Here is a 5400-nt window from a genome sequence, read left to right as displayed (position 1 = left end):
CCCCCATTATCAGGGAGCCTGGCTCTATCCCAGGACCCTGGGATCATGACCTGAGCCAAAGACAGATGCTTAACCACCTGAGCTACCCAGGCACTCCTGTCTCTCTAACTTTTAAAGTTGAATGCTTATTTTATTTTCATTCTTGTTAATAAAAACATTAAAGGCTATAAGTTTGTTTCTAAATGTGGCTCTGGCTGTAGCCACTAATTGTTGATATATAGTGTTCTTTTTGTCGTTTTCTAAATGATGTGCAATTGCAGTTTAGTTTTCCTTTGTAAACAGATGTTATTTAGGGGAGAGTTTTAAGATTTCTAGGTGGTGGTTTTTTGTCCTTAAGAATGCATTACCTAGTTTTAATGTTTTGTGGTCAGAGAATATGTCTTTCTCAATTTTTAGGATTTATTGGAGATTGCTTTGTGTCCTGATTTGTAATAAATTTTTATAAATGTCCCATCAATGTGTAATCCAAAGGTCTCAAAGACCTCCAGCCCATTTTTTATATGCAATTTACCTTTCATTTAATATGTAATCAAAAAGGCTCAAACCTCTATTCCACAAACTGTAAGAAGGTCCATGCCTTTCGTAGATTCCCCAAGACATTTTGGGTGGGGAAACTTGCATTTCTTGGTCCTCCTCTTAGTCTATATTATTGGTGCTTCTGACCATGACCTTGTTCAGACTGTCTGTTATGACCTGGTACGCTGCAGTATCAAGCCCCTCCGTGACCTCGGTGGATGAACACAATAGAGATTAACGTCTTGTTCCTGCTGCATGTCTTTGGAGTTGGTTTTTTTTGAGGGGTGGGGGAACCTGTCCTATGGCTCCCTTACTTAGAGACTTAAGCTGATGGAGTTGTCACCATCTGGAAATTGCTGGTGGCTGCAGCAGGAGGATGGGTTCTAAAATGCTTCTTCCCAGATAAGCTTCTGTTCATATTTCATTGATCACAGGAAGACATAGGCAGTGCCGAGCTGGAAGCGGGTGGGAAATTATCATCCTCTTCTATCCCCGAAAGTAGAGAGGAAACATACTGGTGAACAGGAGTGTCCGTCATACTTGACAGCTTGCCTCCCCGAGGAGCTGCCCTCTTTGTTAATACATTTGCCCTCACTAAACACGGTCCTTTCTCTTTTATTCTCCCAAAGCACCACTAACACAAGGCTGTTCTGCATCTCAGACTTCTAACCAAAGGATTAGGCACACAGAAGGTATTTATAGTATAGGGCTGGAAACAACTTTAAATTCAATTCAGCATCAGTGATTTTTGAAACTTATTGGCTGTTCTCCATTACAGGGAATTTTTCATTGTGTGTTTCTGTCTGTAGGCTCCTGTTCTTTGCCATGTTCTTGTCCCAGTGCACCTGCCTATTCTTGCACCTCCCATCTTTCCCCATTTGCTATTGGTGCACCACTTCTGATTTTTTTTTTTTAAAGATTTTATTTATTTATTTGGGAGAGAGAGAGTGTGAGTGGGGGGAGTGGCAGAGGGAAAAGCAGATTCCCCGCTGAGCAGGGAGCCCGATGCGGGGCTCGATCCCAGCACCCCAGGATTATGACCTGAGCCAAAGGCAGATGTTTCACCGACTGAGCCATGAGGCACCCCCCACTTCCGATTTTTTTGTTGTTGTTACTCTTTCTGCAAGGCGATTTATCCCTTTGTTTCCCCATCTTCTTCCACATCAAGGCTGATAAGTAAAAGGTACTTGTTTCCTTTACCCACAATGTTTCTGACATGAAATGTGTAGGTTTTTTTTTTTTTTTTACACTGACCAATTCCATAATACCAGAATAATTCAATTCAATTCTGACCTACCTATCTGGAGTGATCATCAGCTACAACAGGTTAAGGGCTCAGTCCCACAAGACTACACGCACTTAAGTTGTCAGTGGCAAGCTCAGGCCTCTGCATCCTTCTGACTGATAGGCTATAAATCAGGAGTTCCCCCACCCTTCTTTGGGTTTAATATTTTGCTAGAACAACTCACAGAATTTAGGGAGTTACTTACATCGACTGGTTTATTATCTAATAGAAGATATGATACAGGATACGGCTGAGCAGTCAGATGAAGAGGTACATAGAGTGAGGTCTGGAGGGTTTCAAGCACAGAACTTCTGTCCCTGTGGAGTTGGGGTAAGCCACTCTCCTAGCATATGGATCCATTCACCAACCTGGAAGCTCTCCAAATCCTGTATTTTAGGGATTTTTATGCAGCTTCATCACATAGACACGATCAATTATTAGCTCAATTTCCAGCTCCTCTCTCCGAGCTGGAAGATGGAAGATAGGACTGAAAGTTCTAGACTTCTAATCATACCTTGGTCTTCCTGACTAATCCCCATCCTAAAGCCCGTCAAGAGTCACCTCGTTAGAACAAAAGATGCTCCTATAGGGGTGCCTGGGTGGCACAGCGGCTAAGCGTCTGCCTTTGGCTCAGGGCGTGATCCCGGTGTTGTGGGATCGAGCCCTGCGTCAGGCTCCTCCGCTGGGAGCCTGCTTCTTCCTCTCCCACTCCCCCTGCTTGTGTTCCCTCTCTCGCTGGCTGTCTCTATCTCTGTCAAATAAATAAATAAATAAATAAATAAATAAATAAATAAATAAAATAAATAAATAAATAAATAAATAAATAAATAAAATTAAAAAAAAAAAAGATGCTCCTATAATCCAGAAAATTCCAAGGGTTTTAGGAGCTGTGTGTCAGGAACTGGGGGCAGAGACTAGTATATATATTTCTAATTTCACAGTAACAGAGGCAGGAATTCATTTTTCATTTTTTAAAAAGGTTTTATTTGTTTATTTATTCGAGAGAGAGGGGAGAGCACAAGCTGGGGGAGCGGCAGAGGGAAAGGGAGAAGCAGACTCCCTGCTGAGCAGGGAACCAGATGCAGGGCTCAATCCCGGGACCCTGGGATCATGACCTGAGCTGAACACAGACACTTAACCATCTGAGCCACCCAGGTGCCCCTCACTTTTCATTTCCTAAGAGGCCCATCAAAAAAATTCTTAGACCCAAAACACACACAAAAAAACAAAAGAAACCATAAAACCCCCACTCTCACTCAAGATAAATGATGCTTCTCCTAGAATGAAGAAACGTTTTGCTGGACTGTTTGTTTTAGGGGCATTTTGCCCTGCTCTTGATGCTCGCAGTGGATTTGCTTTCTATAATGTTAATGTTCAGCATACGTCTTGTCACCCAAACCTATTGGTTCCTGAGATTGTATCGTGAGAAGGTGAGTATCAAGGGATACATTTAAGTTTAATCGATCAACCCATTCAGGCTTTTGTACCCTCCCCTCACTTTTTTAACCTCTTTAATTTGTTATGAACAGAGAAGTATATTAATGGCATCCATTATCATTTGGGTCCTGTTATTTTCTAACCAGTTCTCAACTGTTTTTTGATAGATACGTGTGTGCGTGTATGTATACACATATATAAAACACATATGTATGTATATATAATAAATATGTATATACGTATATATCAAAATGCATATATATAGTCCAATACTATGTTATTTGAGGCATAACATCAATTGTTCAATATGTTATTTTCATTGTGGGAATTACTCTCTTCACATATAAAAATAATCTTTGCTTTATCTAGAGGTTTTTACCTTGAATTTTGTTGTCTTTGATATAAATATTATAACCCATTGTTTGTTTACATTTATTTTTTCCTGGGTAGCTAATAATTATTAATCATGTTGAATGACATACATATATCTTTTTGTAAGTAGCTTAGAGGTAGATTTTGTCTGATTCCCACACATATCGTATTACAGTCACTTCTTACTTGTGTCTTCAAATCCCTGGTTGCAACATAGTATTGTAATCCATGTCTGTCCCTGGCCGTGTTGCTTGACTAACACTGCAGTCCTGGGACAGATGTAGCATGAGAGATGTTCACAGTGATGATATGTGTGAAATGGCTCTGGCCACTCAAGGAACAGCTTCCACATCACAGTGGGAAGGTTGCTAAATTTTCTGGAGAGTACAGAGCCAGGAGGCAGGCAGTGGGGGAGGAATAAGGTGTCACCTTCTATCTGATGGGCTTTCTCTCCTCCAAATGACAAAGACAAGCGCCTGTCAGTCACTATTTGTGCCTCTCCTTTCAGTCTCATAGGTCTTGTGATGAGTAAATGTTCATCTGTTGTTCTGGCTCTAGTCTAATTGTCAGTCTTTGCTTCTGGAGTCTTTATGAGTTACGATCTGATTTGGTGTGTGAGTCAACATGGGGTTTTAGTGAAAAGTTGGAGGAGAGTGAGTAATGGATCACTAGGTAGACACCGTCCTCAATTGGAATGTCTTATAATATTTGTAATCATTTAAAACATTTCTGGTCATCCATGACCAGATTTTTGTTTTCATTTATAAGTAAGTCTCTCTCAAGTAGTGTTTAATTTTCTTTTTAAATAAACAAGCTATAGAAACAATTCCATGCCTTTTGGTACACTGGGCTTTGGAATCAGATGAACCCAGGGCTAGTGTTCAGCTCAGCCACTTATTAGCTGTGTGTTTCTGAGAAACTTAAATGCTCTGGGGCTCGGTTTCCTTTTCTGTAAAATGGGGATAATAATTTCCACTCTAAAGAATGGTAGTGAAGATCGGAGGCAATCTATGGTATGTTTGCCAGAACTTGCTCTCTTTGGGGCTCACATGGATGTGAGAATCTGAATCACAGAAGAATTCTTAGGGAGATGGAATCAGAACACAGCTTAGATGAATTAAATGTTTCAAAATAGTGTCAAGCCGGAAGTATCCTTTTTAAAATAGGGATGATCTTTCTCTCCTGAATTGTGCCTTTATGAGCATACTAGGTAGGCTAGATGATTCTGCTTTTCTCCGGCTGATATTATTTAAGTATTTTTTTTACAGGTTTTATTTATTTATTTGAGAGAGAGAGAGCACAAGCAGGGGGAGGAGCAAAGGGAGAAGGAGACTCCCACTGAGCAGGGAGCCCCGGTATGGGGCTCAAACCCAGGACCCTGGGATCATGACCTGAGCCAAAGGCAGACACTTAATGGACTGAGCCACCCAGGCGCTCCTGATATTATTTGAATATTTCATTCAACTTTTTTTTTTTAAAGCAAGAGTGGGGAGAAATAGATCTTTACATGTCTAAAGTAAAGAAAGTCTTGGTAAGATTTTCTGAACTAGGCAGCTTGAAAGGCATATGAAGAGTTCTAGACATTATATAAGCTAAATAACTTATCTCAGTACATCCACTCTATCTTGTCTTATTTGTTTAGAAATTTCAGCTGAATGTGGTGACAGACCTTAGGGGACTGTTAAGCTTATATCATGAAGCCTAGAGGGGCATTTTGCAAAAATACTTGAAAATTGTAGGTCAGCGCAGTCAAGGAGCTGTCATAAGTTTTCTGTCTACTCAGTGGGAGC

This window comes from Ursus arctos, unplaced genomic scaffold (genome assembly GCF_023065955.2).
Source record: "Ursus arctos isolate Adak ecotype North America unplaced genomic scaffold, UrsArc2.0 scaffold_8, whole genome shotgun sequence".
In the NCBI taxonomy this organism is placed as follows: domain Eukaryota; kingdom Metazoa; phylum Chordata; class Mammalia; order Carnivora; family Ursidae; genus Ursus; species Ursus arctos.
This window is presented reverse-complemented; position numbering follows the sequence as displayed.